General features: G+C 37.0%; 1 protein-coding gene across 1 annotated transcript in view; it reads left to right on the forward strand.

The window, feature by feature from the left end:
- COL21A1 (collagen type XXI alpha 1 chain) overlaps positions 1 to 22,471 on the forward strand; it is a 189,874-nt gene that overhangs the window by 19,007 nt on the left and 148,396 nt on the right. The gene's annotated exons all lie outside the window — the stretch shown is intronic.

Here is a 22,471-nt window from a genome sequence, read left to right on the forward strand (position 1 = left end):
TTTAATTCAGTTAATCATGTTTTATTTGGTTCTCTTGAATGTCAGGATGGTAGATTGTTCACGTTAGCGCTTTTCTTTCCTCAGGAAACATCTCTGGCATACCTAGTGAAGTACTGGAGCCATCTGGGAGGTAAAAGAAGATTGTACTACATGAGATATTTATTTGTTATTCTTGGTTGTTTAGCAGTCATTTCCCCCCATAGAAACAAAAAGCTGGCTTTTGGACTGGCAGTGCTGTGAAGGGTACATAGGAAAAGAGCATGACAGTGTATTTGGGGAAAAGGGTAAGGAAACACTGAAATCTGTTGAAATTCTTGCATTTAAATACGCACTTACAAACATTTCACATGGAAGATAGAAAGTAAGAATTAAGATGACTTCATTTTGGAAAGGAGAAATTTGAAACGAAATAGATAAATACTTCATTTCCCCCATAAACAAACACATAGAATGTGCATATTTCACATTTGTATTTTCTTCGTTGAAGATAAAAAGTAGAATATTGGAAATTGGGAATATTAAGTCTGTGACAAGGAGTGAGATGCAGTAGTTATTTTGCAGTTTTGCAATATGTGCTCTGCCCTTAAGCATCAAAACATAAGTAAGCCTGATAAAAATCATACATGACAGTAAGGTAATAGCAATACAAAGTAAAATAATTTTTATTAGCATTCATCTTGGTCAAGGGTGCCATTTAAATTAATATAAGAATTGTATATATTCCTCATCAATATAATTAAGCTCTGTAGAATTAAGGAAAATCTTTTGAAGCTTGAAATTTTTTATTTTAGGAGAAATAAAAAGTCATAGAATTCTTAAACCTTGGAAGGTGCTAAAAATATGTCACTTCATGATGGCATTTCTTTTTAAAGAAATTTTATTGAAGTATAGTTGATTTACAATGTGTTAATTTCTGCTGTATAGCAAAGTGATTCAGTTATACATGTATATACATTCTTTTTTATATTCTTTTCCATCATGGTTTATCACAGGATATTGAATATAGTTTCCTGTGCTATAAGGTAGGACCTTGTTTATCCATCCTATATATAATAGTTTGCATCTGCTAATCCCAAACTCCCAATCCTTTCCTCCCCCACCCTTTATGGTATTTCTTAATTGATTCATTATTGAGAGAACATTATATTAAAGAAAGAGTAAAACTTGGACTTTGAGATTGATACTATGGATGTAATACCATGTTTCCCTCAGTCTTCCATGGTAGTCATAGAACATTGGATTAAAAGAGCCCAGTGTGGATATTATTATGTTTCTATGTATGTGGCTTAGTTGGGGCTCTGTAGAACAATGACTTTAAAACTCTTTTTTATAGGACCCATCAGAAGATATTTTATATTGTGGCACATCTGTATTATTTGATAGATGTATACGAAATGTTTCATGATAAATATCTACCTTTTCTACATGTATGATGTTCTGACATTTCCACTTCCATTCATTCTATTAAAAAAACTCTGGTAATGACCCACTAAATTGTTTTCACAATTGACTGATGGATCATGGTTTGCAGTTTGAATAACTGCTGTAAAAGTCCTCCATAAGTTTTTTTTGGGGGGGATGATTAATTTGTAGTTATAAGTGATTATTATTAACTTTGTCAAATATATTTCAGGTACATGATCGGTTGACATCTCCTGACCCCATGTTAGTTCTGGTCAATGAGTTCAGTGGAAATCAACATGTTTCTGGACTGGAACATTTAATTGTTGGTTCAAGACCCCCCAGAGCTCTTTACCTCTGTCATGGAAAATGGCCATGCTCCTTAGAATTGGTCTGAAAAGGAGTAATGTGGAGTAGAGCCTGTAGCCAGCCCCCAGTGGACACAAAATATGAGCAAAAAATAAACCTTTGCTGTTAAAAGGCACTACAGTTTTTGGATATATTTGCTATTCAGTGTAGCTTAACCTTTCCTGTTCAGTAGATGATAATTCAATTACGTGTTCTGCTGGTGGGAAAGAACCTCCATTTGAAATATTAACTTTGTCTAAAAACACATAGAAGGGGCTTCCCTGGTGGCGCAGTGGTTGAGAATCCGCCTGCCAATGCAGGGGACACGGGTTCGTGCCCCGGTCCGGGAAGATCCCACATGCCGCGGAGCGGCTGAGCCCGTGAGCCATGGGCACTGAGCCTGTGCTTCCGGAGCCTGTGCTCCGCAACGGGAGAGGCCACCAACAGTGTGGGGCCCGCATACCGGGAAAAAAAAAAAAAAACAAAAAAAAACATTAAAAACACATAGAAGTTTAAAAATAAGTTAATTATTTCTGATTTTAAAACAATATGTGTTCTTTATAGAAAAATTGGGAAAACATAATAAAAAGTTACATATTCATGATGCTACTACCTAGAAAACAACTTTGACATTTTTATGAAAGATATATATACGTATATATTTACAAAATTAGCTTACTGTGTAGTTTTGTATTTTCTCTTACTGTTCTTTCTTTTGTGTCATTAAATATTCTTGGAATACACAAATATCATGCCTCTGTATATGTGTATATCCATCCTATAGATGAACCAGTGTTTATTAAGTTATTCTTATACTGTTAGGCATTTTAGTTTGGTTTAATACAGAGTTTCAATGTACTAAAATCTCAGCCCTGGGCACCCAACAGCAAATAGTAAGCCAGAGTAGGACCCACACCCGCTAATGCTGCTTTGTGTCAATTGCATCTTCTCATAATCCCACTCCTGGCACATAGTGGGTCTACATATTAGCTGTCAAGTAAACAGTTCCATATGTATGTACCTCATATGAAGTTTATACTTAATTTTCTAAAAATTAAGAAGCTTATTATTTCTTCTCCTTCGTCTCCCAGCAAACAATTTGGTTCTGCTTCTGAGTTCTTTCTCTTAGGAAAAGACCAGAGGCTGGGTCATACTCATTTCTCCCCTCCACACCGACATGATCCAGCACATGGCCTATCTCAACTCCTGAATTTCTCTCAACTCCAGTCCCAACCCATGTCCTGCCTCAGGCCCTCCTGAATGCAGAGGCCTTTATGTTTTCTTGTACATCATTCTCTCTTTTGCTGCTATAGTGAACTTTCTAAAATGTGAACCAGACTATGTCTACTGAAAATCTCTCTGTAGAATCCCAGAAAGAGCTTTAAAGACAAAATCCATTGCTCTTCACTTGATTTAAAAGGCCTTCCATGGATTGTTTCTTGAGGACCCTCTCCATCACTGTTTTCCATTGCCCTCACCTCCTGCTGTGGACTGCATTGTGTCTTCTCCAAATTCACGTGTTAAAGCCCTCACCTGTATTTGGGGATAGGGCCACTAAGCAGAGAGAATTTAGGTTAAATGAGGACATAAGGGTGAGATCATACGATTTGTGTTCTTAAATGAAGAGACACCAGAGGGCTGGTACCCCAGCACCCAACAAACACACAGCCAGCAAGCTGGCAGCCCACCTATAGAGGGGTCTCAACAGAGCCCACCAGGCTGGCGCTTCATCTCGGACCTCCAGCCTCCAGAACTGTGAGGAAATGTGTCTGTTGTTCAAGCCCCCCAGTCTCTGGAATTTTGTAATAGCAGCCAGAGCTGATGAAAACACTGCCCCTCATCCCCTACAAGTACTTCACTCCAGAAATCTTACTCTAGGGAAGCTGTTTCACTGAGCACATCCTGCTCTTTGTTTTCCAGGCATAATCAGGTACTATCTTCCTCTCCTCCTAAGGTTACCTACAAATCCCTGGTTCTCCTTCAAGTCACAGGTCAGACTTTACCTTCTCCTGGAAGGCTTTCCCATCTCCCCTCCCAGGTGGAGTTAGGTCTTCATTTCTCTGAGCTCCCCTGGTGCCTTACCTATACCTCCATTAACATCTCTCCTCTTCTATGGCAACTGCATAGTTGACGTCTTTCCACTGAACCCTACGTTTTAAAAAAATTTTATTGAAGTATAGTTGATTTACAGTGTGTTAATTTCAGCTGTACAGCAAAGTGACTCAGTTATACCATATATATGTACATTCTTTTTCATATTCTTTTCCATTATGGTTTATCGCAGGATATTGAATATAGTTCCCTATGCTATACAGTAGAACCTTGTTGTTTATCCATTCTGTGTATGAGAGTTTGCATCTGCTAATCCCAAACTCCCAGTGCATCTCTCCCTCCCCTCCCCTCCTCCTCCTTGGCATCCACAAGTCTGCTCTCTATGTCTGTCGTCAGTTTCTGTTTCGTAGATATGTTCATTTGTGTCATATTTTAGATTCCACATATAAGTGATATCATATAGTATTTGTCTTTCTCTTTCTGATTTACTTTTTGCTTAGTATGACATCCATGCTGCTGCGAATGGCATTATTTCATTCTTTTTTATGGCTGACTAGTATTTTGTTGTATATATGTACCACATCTTCTTTATCCATTCATCTGTTGTTGGACATTTAGGTTGTTTCCATATCTTGGCTATTGTGAATAATGCTGCTATGAACATAGGGGTGCATGTATCTTTTTGAATTATAGTTTTGTCTGGCAATGTGCCCAGGAGTGGGATTGCTGGATCATATGGCAACTCTATTTTTAGTTTTTTGAGGAACCTCCATACTGTTTTCCATAGTGGCTGCACCAATATACATTCCCACCAACAATGTAGGAGGTGAACCCTACATCTTTAAAGACAATTAATTATGTTTTTCCATCTTTGTATCCCCAATGCTTAGGATGAATGCCCCATTGCCTGAAATGGGGTGGCCATAAATATTGTTGAATGAATAGATGAATAATAGTGGTAAAAGAGTTACTCATTTATTAACTTTTATCTTCTGAAGATTTTTTTCCCTCTCACAATCCAAACAACCAAACTTCGTGTGTTCTCCTTATCAAAACCAGCTGTCAAGACAGGATTTAAAATTCATTTACACTGAAGTATAAATAACTGATTAACAGTTTATGTCTTCCAAGGGAATTTCCATTTTAACATGAATAGAATTCTTAATCTACAAAAATAAATCTTTCTTGGTGGAATTTCAAGCTTAACAAGCATATGGGATTGGTTTTAATTGGGACTGGGGGTGGGGCTTAAGAAGTTCTCTCTGCTCAAAATTCAGACCTTAAATGTGAGACCAGACCTATCACCTGCTGGCTCATGGAGGAGCTGGCAGTCAGATTACACGGCAAATTCACTATTGTTTCTATTGCTCAGCATGAATAGGATGAACTGCACATCTGGTAAACGTTTGCACATGAAATGTGTATCTGCCAAGCATTGTGGTTTCCTGGTACATCCCAGTGGCTCTGAGTCCAGGTCACAAAACCAGCGTCACAGAGTTTTGGTGATCTGGAACTGCATTCTGCTTTTAGTTATTGAGAAATTTGCTCCCTTAGTTTCTTTGAAGACCCTCCATGTCTCCATTATAGGCTTGGAAAAGCCCTTGGGTGATTCAGAGCCCATTCAACTGTTTGAAGCCATCCCACAGGGATGAGAATCTTGTCTCCTTAAAAAAAAAAATCTCCCCAGAAAATGTTTCTCAATTTTTCTCAATGACCCATTTTCATGTCTGATCTCTCATCAAATTTTCATTCTCTAAGAAAGAGTGGATATATGTATATGTATAACTGATTCACTTTGCTGTACAGCAGAAAGTAACACAACATTGTAAATCAACTATACTCCAATAAAATTTAAAAAATTTTCATTCTCAATACTAACTTAAATCTTACCTAATTTAGCTTTGACACCTTGTTCTGTACTTCGTGAATGTGAAGAGCATCTGATTTTCATATAAACTGCAATAGTAGAGATACCAAGCAGTACGTTATTCCATAAAAGCAAAGCAAACCAAAGAACACCATCACAAAAACAATTCAAGCTAAATTAAGTTAGGAAAATGGGGTTTTCTGAATACAATGTGACTCAAAGCAGACCTGCTAGTTAGCAAGTCTGCTGGTTAGACTGGAAGGCTAACATTTTGGTGTTGTTTATATTCTCAACATCCCCAATGAATTCTGTCCTGAAAAGCCAGATAACATCAAAATAATTGAGGAAGTGGTTTATTTTATATTGCTTTTATTCAGAAAGCAGTTAAAACATTTCATAGTAGTTATCTTTTTTCCTCCAGGATTATGATGGAGAAGGACAAATACTTATCTCTTGAAAAGTGGACTCATTTAGTAGATGCATCCATGTAAATTCAAGGATGAGGGAAATTTGGTAGGAAGTTACCTTTCTCTAGTTTCTAGAAAGAAACAATATGACATTACTATTATTCCAGGTGAGGGAATCAAAGTGACTGATCTTGGTGTAGACTTGACTGAAGCTACCCAGTTGGGTATTCTGCTATGCTTGATAGTTTCAGTATTTTTCTATTTGGTGAGTGAATTAACAATTGGTAACTTTTTTGATGTTGGGTTTGAAAAGTTAAAGTCAAGACATATGGATTCTTTAAACAATTCTGTTTAGTATTTGTATTATATAAACAATTCTGTTTAGTATTTGTACTCTGTCTATTCTTGGGAAGAGTATTTAAAATATGACAGAAAAAAGCACAAAATAGCAAGCATAATACTGATGCAAACTTGTATAAGTATATACACCTTGACAAATATAAGACGTTTTGTTAAATGATTAATGTATTTGAACATTAAAAGCCATGAATATATTTAAAATTTTCAAAATTTTGCCTGTGATTCATATTAGTGATCCCTTCTTACCATCTGAAGTCCTTTTTTAAAAAAAGGTCTTTTTGTGCTGAGTCTTGACCAGATTCTTGTATAATGTAGTTGATTTTGTTTTCATTAAGTATCTGAAAACAGTACCTCCTTTGGCCAGGAACAAGCTGAAAATTCTCCCAACTGGCAACTTGAGGCAGCCAAGTGCCAAGGCTCTGTGGTCAGAGTAGGTTTTGGTTGCCCGCATTCTACCAATTACTGTAGGTTCTCTCTGTACTTCAGCAGAGAACTTAGCTACTTAAAGCTTTCCAGTTTCCTTACTTGATGAACCAGTAGCAACCGCTGTAAGTGAAGCTCTGTAAAGGGTTTCAGAAACTTTGAGTCATCGTCTCACTCAATGGCAGGTGTTCTGAACCAATAGTGATCAGTTGACCCAGTGGTGAGATAGTTTCTCGTCAGCTCAGGGTTTCAAAATGATTTAAAGAAATGGTCATTTAGTACAGAGGAAGTTGTTTGCTTAAATAGCAGCCTTATTGTAACTTGCATAACGTTAAAGGAAAATGGAATCTTTTAAGGGTTTTCTGAGGGGAAAATTTAAATTGTGGCTTCGGAGTCAGTGGTGTTTAAACGAATTTAGTGGTTAGAATGATCATTTTTGGAGTTTTGAGGAAAAAAAATCCTGGAGGGTCAGGATTTTGTCTTTTTTTTCTCTGTTTATTGACTTCAGTAGTTGTGTTACGCTATAATTTACGTTGCATGGTGTCTTACTCAAGAGCCTGCTATCCTCCATCACTGTCAGTTCCGAGAGAGTTAGGAAAAGTGGTTGGCGTGATTTGGTTCACTAGTCGTGATGTTTAAAGCAGTACTTTTTGTTAAATACATTTATTTAAATAATGGAGTTACATAGAATGGGATTCTGTCTAACTATAACATTTCAGCATAGTTGTCCAAATGAAATCTATCAATAATATGTCATTATTTTCATCAAATGGCTCATCCTGATGTGTTTTTTCCAGTAAAGGATTTGGTAAATAGAGCAGTGTTAGGAAAACAATAGCCCATAGTGTCAACTGTATTTATGTTTTGATTCGGTCAAATCTGCTGATTTTTAGAAACAGTCCTTTTTTTGAGTATTAAATATGATTTTTTTGTTTATGTCTACCATGTTCCAAAGAGATTGAGACTTGTTAAGTACCAGTCACTTATTGAAATAAAGTGTGTAGATATCAGAATGAAAAATATTAAAATAATCAGTATATTTTGTTTTAATTGTGCCTAAAAGTATAGACTGTAATGTATACCTTTGCTAAAGAAAATTGTAAATCTACATAATAAATAATGGAGTTCAGTTAGACAGTAATTTGGCCTCTTTAACCAATAATTATTGTGTGTCTACTCTGCTTACACCAAAAATTGTGAAGAGTCTGAGATTTTACCCTACATGTAATCTAAGAAGTTAGTCTGCCATAGTTTCAGATTGGCAGACTGGAGACTCTTGGGTCAGAGATAAAGGACTTTATTATTTACAACACGGCAGACAGTATGAGCTTCATATTTGCATTGGTTCCTCTTGGTCCCCTGAGTCCCATGAGAGCAATATGGAGGGAACCAGGTAGTTGCTGCTTACACAGTGGTTTATGCCATAGCTGAGGAACTCTGAGCTTAAGAAATACTTTTAATAAAAAGGATGCTAGAAAACTTGCCTAACATTTGTACTGGAGGAAGAAATCATCTTTACTAAACCAGTCAGGAAACAAATCCCTTATCTCAGGGGGGAGATACTGTCTATCACCCAAGGCTATTGGGGATATTCCCAGGATCTTTGGAAATAGTCTGGACAAAAGCTGATTCAAGAGGCACAGAAACACCATGCAGAATTGTCTTTCAGTGCGTTACAGTTGAAAATTAAAATTCAAAATTTTAATATATATCAATTAATTTAGTTCTGATCAGGTAGAAATGGTTTTGGTGATTGTCCAGAGGAACCATGGTGCATTTTGTTACTCTGGCATTAGCTAATGATATCATATTCCTGAGTATCTTTGATTTAAAGGTAGTTTACCATGAATACATTATGCAACTGTAGTTTTACACAGATTAAAAATGTTATAGAGTTTTTGAAATTAGAATTATTCCTTTACCTGTGAAAACCAATGTAATAACTGTACCAGAAACCATTTACTGGTGGCCTCCAGAAAATTTTAATGCACTTTGTTCACCAACATATACAGAAAATGACATAAACCTAGTATCTAAATTCCTAGAAGAATTTCATATAATTTTATATTAAAATTTAATGATTTAGTTTCTTGGAAAAGCAAATAAACCAGTATTTCTGCAAAGAATGTTAGAGAATAAAGACTACTGCCTATCACATCCAAATAAAGCATGAATAAAATATGAAATAAGAAATTACAGGCCTTTTCCTTCATATTGCCTTCATGGAGGACACTTATATGCTTCAGTGGAAAGGGAAAGATAAAATCAAGATGATAATTAAAGAAGCAAAGAGTATAGAAGAAAACATGTTACTGTCCTCCCTTCCACTGTGTTACTGTTACCGTCAGCCTTTCTTCAAATGAACACAACTAATACATGGATTGATTATCATGGAAAGTAATATTGATAGGACTGCTGTTTATGCCAGAGATGACTGGCCGCACCATAGCTTAGCTAGGGATTGCAACAGTTTTTTTATTCTGAATAGACCAAGATTATGTTTTTCCTCAATATGTACCTTCGCAGCATTTAATAAAAAATAAAGGACTTCCCTGGTGGTCCAGTTGTTAAGACTCTGCGCTTCCACTGCAGGGGGCACGGGTTTGATCCCTGGTTGGGGAAGTTCCACATGCTATGCAGTGTGGCAAAAAAAACAAAACAAAAGAAAGCTCTCAAAAAAAATTATAAAAAATAAAAAAGTAATAAAAAAATTCAAAAATAATAAAAATATGAGCCACTCATGTGGGATCTCTTTGGTATGAGAACAAAAATGCAAAGGATGGAAAAAGGAAAGGACATAGAATTACTGTAGTTCACTCACCTACCATTGCCAAAGTCATCAAGTAAGCTTAGTTTTTTGAAATCTGGGAGCTCTAATCTGTGTGATCCATTTTGAAATTCCTCCAGAACCTCTGAGAGTCCCTCTTTTTGAAAAAAAAAGTATGGGCTTAAACTGAAGGAAAATATACCCAATTGACAATCACACGAAAATCCTCTAGGCTCAAAGCCAGAGAATCTTTTTGTACATGATTTTTTCTGAACCTTAAATGTAATCAGATGAATTTTTGTTTAGTACTATCCTATCCAACTGATTTAAATGAATAATACGTCTTCCAAGGAGAAATCTGCATTTCATCACAGAGATGGATTACATGCCTTAAACTTTACTCTGTAGAGAAGCAGTACCTCTTTTGTGTTATATTCTTTAAATATACTAAAGACTCAGATAATATAACAATTTTATTCTAGGCATGGTATTTTAGAGCTTTGCAGATGTATGGATTGAGAAACATGAAAAATATAACTACCATTATAATGTGAGTGAAGTATAAAAAAAATTCTTATAGGCAACATTATTATAATGTTTTACAACTAGTTGTCTGTGAAACCAGAATAAAATAGAAGGAAAATACTTTCAATTTTAAAAGGACTCTCTTGTTCATGGTCAAAAAATGAAAAGCAAATACAAGCAATGGAACTGTGTGTGGTAGGTTTCTTTATTTCCTTTTAAATTATTATTATTTTTTGAAATATCGTATCCACTGTTTTAAGAACATTTGATTCTGAAATACAAGCAAAACCCCAGAAACCCTGATAGCAAAAGAATAGAGCTTATGTCAAGTCTGAAACAGAAAGGCTAACCAACAGATTCTTTTTAATGTCTTAAACAAAGTGTTGTTTTTACCCAATTGCTTTATTCTTTGGGCAAAGGATTATGAACATGGTGGTTGACTCCTAGTATGAAATCTAAGACTTACAAAGTTCAAATGCAGTTTCAATCATCAAGGTCTTCTAAGTGCCAATCCTTGAGGCAAGCCTGTATTGACTAAATCGGTGATTTTCAGTGGGATTGATTTTGTCCCCTAGCCATATCTGGGAACACCTGTAGTTGTCACATTTGGGAGAGGGTACTACTGGCATCCAGTGGGTAATAGTCCAGGGATGCTGCAGACATCTTAAATGGATAGGACAGACCCCGTGTTAAAGACTCAAATGGTCCCAAATGTCAGTAGTTGAGAAAACCTGGACTAAATAAATAGTAGTGCATTTACTGCATAAAGAGGAACCACAGTATATCAATTAACAAGAGGCAGGCTTTTGCCTCAAATGCAGCATTGATGGATGTGGTAGAAAGCAGGGGCCATATGGCCTCAGAGGGACTTTGCTCAAACTTTTAGTTCTCCCTTTGTGTGACTAGGTTTTTAAAAATCTCTGAGGCACGCTGTGCTATTGTAAATGGAACCAATAATATAGTTGCTACTTCAAGGGCTTGTAGGATTAAGTGAAGTAATGTATGTAGTTGCTCAGTCCATTGCCTGGTTCTTACAGGATCTCAGTGAAGTTAGCTGTTATTCAGGAACTATCAGGAAGAACCTCATAGCAATTAGAACTGTCTAAAGATTGATGTTTAGGAGGCAGCAAGTTTCCTGTTCTTGAATAAGTTCAAGCAGAGTGTGGACAACATCTTGTGTTCCTTCTGACTCTATAAAATGTTCCATTTTTCTTAGTTATACAACACTATTACTAGCTAAAACATAAAATGATTGATGGTTTTCCTTGAATCTTTAAGAAATTTTAGGGCTTCCCTGGTGCCGCAGTGGTTGAGAGTCCGCCTGCCGATGCAGGGGACACGGGTTCGTGCCCCGGACCAGGAAGATCCCACATGCCGTGGAGCGGCTGGGCCCGTGAGCCATGGCCGCTGAGCCTGCGCGTCCGGAGCCTGTGCTCCACAACGGGAGAGGCCACAACAGTGAGAGGCCCGCGTACCACAAAAAAAAAAAAAGAAATTTTAGGTAAGGTTGAGTAAGCATAGACACCACTGATATTGTTACCAAAAGCATGTTTGTGTGCCCGACACACAGAGAGGCCTAACAATATTGAAATGTCAGAGTTTGGAGCAGAGAAAGGTTTACTGCAGGGCCATGCAAGGAGACAGGTGGATCGTGCTCCCCAAAGCCCCAAACTCCCTGAAGGGTTTCAGCAAAGCACTTTTAAAGGCCAGGTGAGGGAGAGGCGTGGTTGGTTGTTGCAACCTTCCTGGTGTAGGAATCCTTTGTTCTTGCAGCTGTCCATGTAGGTCAGGTTACAGTGTACCTGCAAACCTCCAAGGAGACAAATATTATTCTCTGTTCTGCAACTTTTTACCTTTATATGAATGGACCCTTAAAAGTCAGAGCCCTGAGAATAGGCTATCCTGTATATTTCAGGCTATTGGCAAAATTCTTTTACAAAAGGTGCAGAGCCAGCATGACTAAGCACAAGCAGCAGAACAGATCTAATGTGGAGTCAGACTTGTTCTTCCCTATTACAGTATTATTCAGTGATATTAAACTTGCTTTTTTTTTTTTTTTTTTTTTTTTTTTGCGGTACGTGGGCCTCTCACTGTTGTGGCCTGTCCCGTTGCGGAGCACAGGCTCTGGACTTGCAGGCTCAGCGGCCATGGCTCACAGGCCCAGCTGCTCCACGGCATGTGGAATCTTGCCGGACTGGGGCACGAACCTGCGTCGCTTGCATAGGCAGGCGGACTCTCAACCACTGTGCCACCAGGGAAGCCCCTTTGCTTTGTATTTTGATACTAAGATGATGACTCTCATTCCTTGCACACATGTTCCCTGAGTTCCCTCTGCTAACTAGTGTTAGTTATTTGCTTGGATTCCCCCAGGCTATTTTCTGTGTTTCTACACCATCACATTTCTTTGTACATCTATTGTGTGCCCCTTGCCTAGTATTGATACAAGTCATGGCTGGCTATTTATCTTACCATCTAACATGATATTTATTGAACTCCCCTATGTGCCAGGTGCCATGTAATGTACTGTACATGTGTTATATCATTAGTCAGGCAGGCAATAAATGTTTGTTGAATGAATAAATTAACAAATATTTTAACAATAAGCACAATATTAATTAAGTCTTTACTATGTAGTATGTAGTATTATTAAAAATAAAAAAAAGATACATATCAGCCCATACCCTAATAGGTCTTAATTTTATCGGAGAAACAGGATGTATTCATAATAACTTCCTCTATACAGTTAAGTGCTTTGATTAAAATGTGATTACTATATCTTCATAATATCTTAGTGCTTATCAGGCTTTCAGTAAATGTCAGGTATTAAATAAATCAGGTACTCGATAAATGTTTTCTCAAGAAAAAAATAATAAAGTGCCGTTCAGTGGATAGATGGCAAAATATTCATTGCAATAAAGGTCAGCTGCTCAACAAATCTTAACTGTGTATCATAATTGTGTAATGAAATGGAATTTATCCTGATGATATAACAAAGGATAGATATGCTTCAATAAAGCATAGATGTATTGAAATTTTTGATAATTACATTTTTGTAAACCAAATCAGATTTCTTTATCTTAAATGATTTAAGTTTGTAACAGCTTTCACCACTTTGGCTTGCAAACTCTGCCCATGTAAGCTGAATTTTCAAAGCAATATTATAATGGGAACAACCTCCTTCCTCTAGAATGGTTTTTCTCCAAGAGTAAAGTGTCAGTTCGATGACCCTGCCATTAACCTAATCACTGATTTTAGTCAGTCACTTGGAGTACTTAAATACATACTTAAACCTAAACCAATTTAGTTTTTTTTTTCCCCGCTTTATGTGGACAGATAGAAATACTAGACTTATGTCTGAGAGAAAGACAGCACAGAAGGAGAATCCCTTTAGTGTTACTTCTGAAAGTAATACAATTCCAAGATTTAAAAACAAATATGAAATAGTAAATACCAGTTCAAAAGCCCCAAACAGATGTGTTCAATATTTTATACTATATGCAACATAAAGAAAGGAGACATAATACTCCAAGAATTAGAAGACATTTCAAGAAGGTATGTAACAACCCTCACTTCATACAAGAAAATCAATTATTTTATTTATTTATTTTTAAAATTAATTAATTAATTAATACCTTGGCTGAGCTGGGTCTCCGTTGCTGCGCGTGGGCTTTCTTTAGTTGTGGCGAGTGGGGGCTACTCCTCGTTGCTGTGTGTGGGCTTCTCATTGTGGTGGCTTCTCTTGTTGTGGAGTGTGAGCTCTAGGCGCATGGGCTCAGTAGTTGTGGCTCCCGGGCTCTAAAGTGCAGGCTCAGTAGTTGTGGTGCACAGCAGGCTTCCTGGACCAGGGCTCGAACCCGTGTCCCCCACCCTGGCAGGCAGATTCTTAACCACTGTGCCACCAGGGAAGCCCAAAACAATTATTTTAAAATGGTGATATGTGATAGGAGCTACAGAGGACTATATATCCGGTGTTTTCTCTGTGATTGAAATGGATGAGGGATGCAGTTTATTTCCATCTAAGAGGGAGATGTTACCTTGTTGATCTATAGCAATGACAACCCATATGGTGATTTTATTGCACAATTAATTTAAGGAGAAGCTTTTGATGTTAAGAGGTGTTGGGAAAGGTACTAAGAACAAAATAATGATACGATGAACAACTTTCATGAAGTTATTCTGATGTTTTACTTATAGTTTCTTTTTTTACAAAGAAGCTGCTTTTTATAAATTACTTTTATGCCTGGAAATAATATTAGAGAACAGTTAGACGTGTAAAACTACTGAATATTCATCAAGTATGTTTTCTCTGTACTTTGAAAGCATGGTACCTTAGAAAAGTTTGGGAACCTTTCTAATATTTTGTACCAAGCTAGTGTTCTATAAATATTTTTAATGCATTCTTCTTTAAAGGAAAAGGTACTAAATTGTATTCAGATAGTTTTATAGTACAGATCAAGGACTGGGTATCTTCTCATTTGGGGATGCAGAATATTTAATACTTTGTATAGTGTGTCACCGTATGAGAAACTAAGATTATCACCTTTGGTCCTCATGGACTAGGATTGTCCCCTATCTCTGGATGCACCTGTGGCCTCCAGCTCTTAGAGGGGCCCTGTGACCAGGAGGATCAGGGATCTGATGCTTGGCAGAGCCTGGGCTAGAGTGCGATGTTTCTGCTCAGTCTTAAGGAATGGGTGGAGTTTTCTTGAGGTATCCTGAGATACTACAGGTGTATAAACTATAGTCTGACTCATACAGGTTGCTTCTAGAACAAGAACATTGAACCTTTTCCCAGTTAAAGGGGGCAGTATGGTAGATGGGGGAGAACCCTGTTTGGGAACACAGTTTCTGATGTTGGCTCTGTCACTGCATTTAATATTGGTTAAAATATTTAACCTCATTGAGTTCCAACTTCTTAAACCAATGAAATTGGGTATGAGGGACTTTCTAGTACCTTTCAGTCCTTTGGTTAATTTTTCTTAAGGGCCATTCCCTTTATTTTTCCCTTCCTAGGGAATTTCTTGTTCATTCAATGTATTTAATGCATACTCTTCTGAGTGTCTGAGAAAAGTCAATCCTTGGTTGACACTGCTGTGGTGCCCACAGTCGGACTGGATTTCTATTCTAACCTTGTGATTAAGTTAACTGAGATAAAGTCTGGACTTCACTAGTAATTTGTCTTCAGGTGACCCAGCCGTGGGACCCCACCAAATGGAGTCCAGATAGAAGACACCATTCAGTGAAACTTATATAGTGTCCATTCATAGAAATCTCATTTTAATTAAAAAGTTAACATCATACTTCGATCACTTTTTTTTTTTTTTTTTTTTTTTTGGTGCTAGGTGGGCCTCTCACTGTTGTGGCCTGTCCCATTGCGGAGCACAGGCTCCGGACGAGCAGGCTCAGCGGCCATGGCTCACGGGCCCAGCCGCTCCACGGCATGTGGGATCTTCCCAGACCGGGGCACGAACCCGTGTCCCCTGCATCGGCAGGCGGATTCTCAACCACTGCGCCACCAGGGAAGCCCTTCGATCACTTTTGAGACTATTCTCCAACACTAGTTCTTCTTATTTTGGAACTTAATATATTTTATAATTGGCACTCAAACTCTACCCCATAAAAAACAGACTGGCCATATTTTTATAAGAACTCACACATTTGAAGAATATGTTTACCACTGAATATGATATGTTTGATTAATATAGGAAATACTTGTAAGTTGCTTTGGAATATGTAATTAGGGCTCTTCTTCTAAATACACAAATTTATTTTCTCACGTTCTTAACTTTCAGAAAGAAATTACTGTAATTATCTTACAATTTAAAAAATAATATGAAACAGAAACAGACTCACAGATACAGGGAACAGACTTGTGGTCGCCAAGGGGAGGGGGAGTAGGAGAGGGATGGACTGGGAGTTTGGGATTAGCACATGCAAACTATTATATATAGGATGAATAAACAACAAGGTCCTACCTTATAGCACAGGGAACTATATTCAATATCCTGTGATAAACCATAATGGAAAAGAATATGAAAAAGAATATATGTATGTATAACTGAATCACTTTGCTGTACAGCAGAAATTAACACATTGTAAATCAACTATACTTCAATAAAATTTTTAAAAAATAAAAAAATATGAAAAATGTTGAGGCAAATGATTTCATAATTTAAAAGATTTTTTTGTTTACAAATGCAAGCAGAGGTGGAAGAATGCAGCTTAGCTCTCGTGTGTGAAGAAGTTTTGACAATGTCAAGAAAATATAGCTTCAAGACTCTGCAGGTGGTTAGGGATGGGACTTGAACTGGAATCTTCCTATAGTCAGAGGCAGTGAATAATGCTGACCCAGCACTGGCTACATTCAACTGTCCACCCTCACATCTGTGTGAGGTTGACTATAGTCAAGAGGCTCTGTGAGTATTCCAATGGGAATTATTGGGATAACAGAGCACAGAGTAGAAGGAGAGAGAATGGGATTCTCAGCATTTCTTTGAGTCATCCTAGTGTGGATTGGGTTTTAAGTCATCTTGGGCCAAAAAGGAAGTTTATGTGTATGTGAATAGGGAATGGATATCTTTTTTCTGTTTTTATATTTTGTTGTATTACCTTGTGGCTCTAGTTGGTTTACAATTTCAAAATTAAAATATAAATTTTATAAAAATAAATTCTTCTCCAAAAATAATAATGTTGATCTTCTCTGTGGAGTTTGATGGTATCTGGGCTGGCTAGGTTGGTTGGTTGGAACATGGCCACTGGTGTGGGAAAATGTCCCATGTGCCAGTTGACTTTGTAGCCCTCCACAACTGCATTCTGTACACTCTGTCCTAGCCAATCGTTCCATGGATGTGTGACCCCAAAAGAAATCATCTCAGAAGGTACAGGTGGATTAGCATAAATCTATCACCATTTTGAAAACAAATAAACTCAATACCAGTGGTGAATGAGCCATCAAAATATTAACTGATGGCCTCTAACATGTAAAGCATAGTGTGGTTTAGGGAATTAGTGGTTTTAAACCTTGCCCTCTAGGAACTCATGTCACCAAATGCAAGTTCATGTGTCCAGTGCACAGTGAGGCCAAAAAGTGTGAGTTTGGAGCAGAGAAAGGTTTACTGCAGGGCCATGCAAGGAGACAGGTGGATCATGCCCCCCAAACCCCAAACTCCTCAGAGTTTCAACAAAGCATTTTTAAAGGCAAGGTGAGGGAGGGGTGTGGTTGTTTGTTGCAAACTTCCTGGTGTAGGAATCCTTTGTTTTTGCAGCTGTCCATGTAGGTCAGGTCACAATGTTCCTGCAAACCTCCAAGGAGACAAAAGTTATTCTCTGTTCTGCAACTTTTTTTTTTTTTTTTTTTTTTTTTTGTGGTATGCGGGCCTCTTACTGTTGTGGCTTCTCCCGTTGTGGAGCACAGGCTCCGGACTTGCAGGCTCAGTGGCCATGGCTCACGGGCCCAGCCGCTCCACAGCATGTGGGATCTTCCCAGACCAGGGCACGAACCCGTGTCCCCTGCATCGGCAGGCGGATTCTCAACCACTGCGCCACCAGGAAAGCCCTGTTCTGCAACTTTTTACCTTTATATGAATGGACCCTTTAAAGTCAGAGCCCTGAGAATAGGCTATCCTGTATATTTCAGGCTATTGGCAACATTCTCTTACAAAAGGTGCAGAGCCAGCATGACTAAGCACAAGCAACAGAACAGATCTAATGTGGAGTCAGATTTGTTCTTCCCTATTACAATCTTGAGAATTGCATTGAATTTATAGATTAATTTGAGGGAAAATCTGTCACCTTTATATTAAGTCTTGCCATATGAATACACTTATTTTTCCATATATTTAGAACATTTTGTCCTTCAATTATAATTTTGTCTTATTCACCTAGATGGGCCATTATCTTTACTGCTACTGTGAATAAAGTCTTCAAAAATACATTTTTGAATTTCTTGCTGCTAGAATAAGGGATGGTATTTGATTTTAAAAAGCTCAGTTTTGTATGCAACAACTTTGCTGAACTCTGTTGTTATTTTATATTATTTTTATGAGATTTTTAAATTTAGGTAATTTCCCCTAATAATGTTGATAATTTTATTTCTTTCTCAAACCTTACACCTTATTTTTATCTTATTTTCTTAGATAGAATGTCTAAGTGCTAAACAGAGATGATTGCAGGCCTCCTTGTATTACTTTGACTTTATTCAAAGAGAATTCTTCTAACATTTTACCATTAATTATTATGGTTCCTAATGGTTTTTGGTTTCATCATATTAAAAAAAACTTGTCTTTTTATTTAAAAATAAGGAATGGGTATTGTATATTTCAATATAATGAATGTATTGACATTCCCAAATGTTTCTTCTGCATCTATTTCAGTAGTATGGTGGATATGAAATGATAAACCCCAAGCCTACAACAGTGACAGTGGATGTAGAGTATAGAGTCTTCAGGTTTTTCTTGTTTGTTGTGAGAGAGGATGGACAGAAAATAGCTTTGGAAAGATACTCATGGTTCTGATTTAGGATAGTTGGGTAAATAGTAGAGTCATTACTTGAATAGAGAATAGAAAGACAATAGCCATTTTTCAGGAATAGATTTTGAGCTCACTTCAAGATTTTTTGAAACTTTGAAACTGAGATGCATGTTGCTATATAAAAGTTGATGATCACTAGACTTTTGGATATAATTATTTAAAAATGGACTCTTGAATGAAAGAGTGAAGTGTGCTCTGGAGATAAACATTTGTGATCCAGTGGCATCAAAGTGGATGTTAAAGCTGTAGGGGAGGATACATTTCTCCAGTGAGAGTTTGCAGAATAAGAAATGTAGAGACTCTGGCTAAACTCCAGGAACCTAAACACACAGTGGATAGTAGGAGGGACTCTCAGAGGAGTCTGGAAATAAATCACTCCCAGGGTGAATGATGTCAGGAAGACTTAGGGAGAAAGTTAAAAAAAACCAAAACAAAACACCTGTATGAGCCTAACACAGAGAGGTTAAAAAAGATGGCCAGAGAGAGTTGATTTACTTTGGCAATTAAGAAATCACTGGTGCCCTTGACAGGAGCAGTGTAGCAGTAGCACACTGGAGTCAGACATTGGATTGCAGTGGGTGAAGCTTTAGCAGGAGGTGGGGAAATGGAGGAAAACAGATGAAGACCTTGCTCATGACACTTGGCCATGAAGGGAAGGAGAGAAAGGAGCATGCACGCAAGACAGTCAAGGGAAGAGTGATCCTTTGAGAATTAATTGTTAGTTTCCCAGATTTGAAATTGTTGGGTGGATAAAGCCTAGAAGGCTCAACTTTAGTTATGTATGATTGTGAGCTGGTTACTGGATGTGGTGAAGAGCTGAGCTAGGTTGTGTGACTGGACAGGTTCCTTTCCTTTCCTTCCTTCCTTCCTTCCCTCCCTCCTTCCTTCCTTCCTTCCTTCCTTTCTTATATTTTTTACAGTTGATTAGCAATGTTGTGTTCATTTCAGATGTGCAGCAAAGTGGTTCAGTTATACATATACATGCATCTATTCTTTTTCAAATTCTTTTCCCATTTAGGTTATTACAGAGTATTGAGCAGAGTTCACTGTGCTATACAGTAGGTCCTTGTTGGTTACCTATTTTATATATAGCAGTGTGTACATTCAGAGTTGATTGTTTGGGTACATATTTGCCTGGGCTTTGACTCTTCTGACTTATGTCTGAAAGCATAGAGTCATGTAAAAGAAATTCATAAGAAGCAAGTTCAAAGGCTGGGGCCAATCCCTGTATGACAGTGAAGTTCTTAAATAAGAGTAAAGCCTTTAATGAAAGTAAAAAATAGGACAAAAATATTTTTTAAATCATTACTATAAAACATAAACATTTTGGTGACTTACTTTTGGCCGAATATGCCCGTGATCAAATGGATCTCTAATTTGAAGAAAATAATCTAAATGAAAATAAGTAGCCTTGTTGTTTGGGATAGGATTGTGAGTCTATTTTGGTTATCATGATTCAGTGAAAGCTGTTAAACCCACAGACTCTGCTAGTCTGTAATAGAGGAAGTCTTTGTCCTTGTTCTTGCTCTAACATTAGAGTCAGAGGAGAACCATATTCTAGATTCTGTTTATTCTGGCACAACTTAGTTCATTGGATTTGTTTCCAATTTAAATGATATCTTTGCCAGGTGAAGTTGGTAATGATTAAAGAAATTTAAAAATATGTCTTAAATCCAGTGAGGTGATTTCTTTGTATTTAAATAGTATTTGAAAATGGTATTCATGATAAGATGGGGTAAATTTTTTTAAGTTGCCACATTTATTTTTATAGTTGAAATTAGCCAAAATTGACAACTGAAGTTGGGCTGTAACAAACCATTTCAGGGTTTCTGTGGAAACATGATTTCATCCCGTCTATGAAAACCCATTTTGTTTTTTCTCCTTTATCACGGAACTTGAATTGCTGCACTGTTTTTCCTGTGAGTCTTGCTCCAAGGAAAAGAAAACAGGTTTCCAATTAGACAAAACTTCACTTTTTTCTCATTAGAGTTTAACTCTAAGGGACTGTCATCTAGGGTTATAAACAATGGCTATAACCTCAAATCTTTCCTATTTAGGTACTAATATGCATTTTTGTTATTTTTGTATTGTATTTTTAAATACTCTGATCAACCTCTAGTTAAAATTGTTCCAAGTTATGTGAAAATTACTTCATACTTCTAATATCCTTATGTGGTATCTAGCTGATTTACAAATCTCCAGTGAAAGAGCTGTAACATTCTTCTTCATTTTTACTTTCTCCCAATGCCTACCCCAAAGCCTGACACAAGTTTATTCTCAATAAATTCTTATTGAGTCAATGATGCTACAAATATTTCAGTGCCTTCTGAGAACTTAGTGCTGTTGAGGGCTCTGCAGGATACAAAAGACATATGTAAAATACTTTTTAGTTTGTAATTAGGAATCTAGGGAGGGTAAAGAGTGAAATGTAAAGTGCTTGTGACTCGCTATTTAACCTCACATGAGTGAGAGTTTTACTATCTCATTTAATCTTTACGATAGTCTTAGAAGGAGTGTTTCTTGTTTCAGATGAAGAAACTAAGCAGGGTTTGAGAACATGCCCAAGCTATTGATTGGTGGACCAGAGTTTGAATACCAGCCCTGCATTAAGTACACATACTAGCTAGAGAGACGATTCTTCTACACAGAAAACCATTAGTGAATTTGTAGATGTTACTGGTTGGGAGGAGCTCAGACAAGGAATGATGAGGTGGATGAGAGTAATCATGAATAATTGTAAATGAAAGCACTATTTACTACATGGTGAACTTTCAACTGTATCTAATCAACACTGCAAATTTGTATTTTATGCACTGGAATATAGTATCTTGGCTCTGATACTTGTTTCTTAAATGTCTATGATTTGTTTTTTTGTAAAGCAGCAATGCAATGGTATAATTATACTTTTGTTTAACCGTATGCTGCAATTAAGGAGTCTGCATGCTGCAACTTAAAGATCCCTCATGCTGCAACTAAGAGCCAGTGCAGCCAAAATAATAAATAAATAAACAAATAAATAAAATAAAAAAACACAAAAGAATACATGTAAATTGATTTTGTTGATTATCACAGATTCATAGAATTTCAGACTGGTCAATACTTTTCTTTTCATAGAAAAGAAACCAAGTCCCAGGGAGCAGTTCCAGCTGATTTTTTTTCTTTCTCTCTTGCTTAAATTCTTATGATGGCAGAATCAGGCTAAATATTGTCTTCCAACACCCAGTCTAATATTTTTAAGCCACATAATGCTTTCACTCATTGATTTGTAGCAGATAGGTATACGTCATTAATGGATAAAGATAGTTCTAATAATGTTTGAGTATATATCCTTTGTTTTCTCATGCTTCTATAAGCTACTGTAGAAATATCTAACTATGGAAACCATGCGTATAACATCTTTATACAACATATTCTTAGAGATCACTAAGAACTTTAAGTACTGTATTAAATTAGATGATAATGGTGCTTTGTGTTTATCCTTTGCCTGTTTTTTTTTTTTTTGTGTGTGTGCCTTTTCCTTGGTGATATTTTGCTTCTTTGTCAATGACTTTAAATTTTAGTTTTTCCCTGTGTCTTCTCTTGGATTCCATGCTAAGTGTCATGCATTTTTATTTTCGGTGATTAGTTGTTTTCCTTGAAAGGGAAAAATTGTAAGTTCAGAGAGGTAATTATAATCATATTCTACTTAACTGCTGTCTTTATCGATGTGTTATTTGTCTAACAAAGCTAGAATTTCTTCTGTAAACCTAGAATACCTCAGAGTAGGATCAGTTATTGTATTTGTAGCAAAAC

The sequence above is a fragment of the Kogia breviceps genome, chromosome 10, assembly GCF_026419965.1.
Source record: "Kogia breviceps isolate mKogBre1 chromosome 10, mKogBre1 haplotype 1, whole genome shotgun sequence".
Lineage (NCBI taxonomy): Eukaryota > Metazoa > Chordata > Mammalia > Artiodactyla > Physeteridae > Kogia > Kogia breviceps.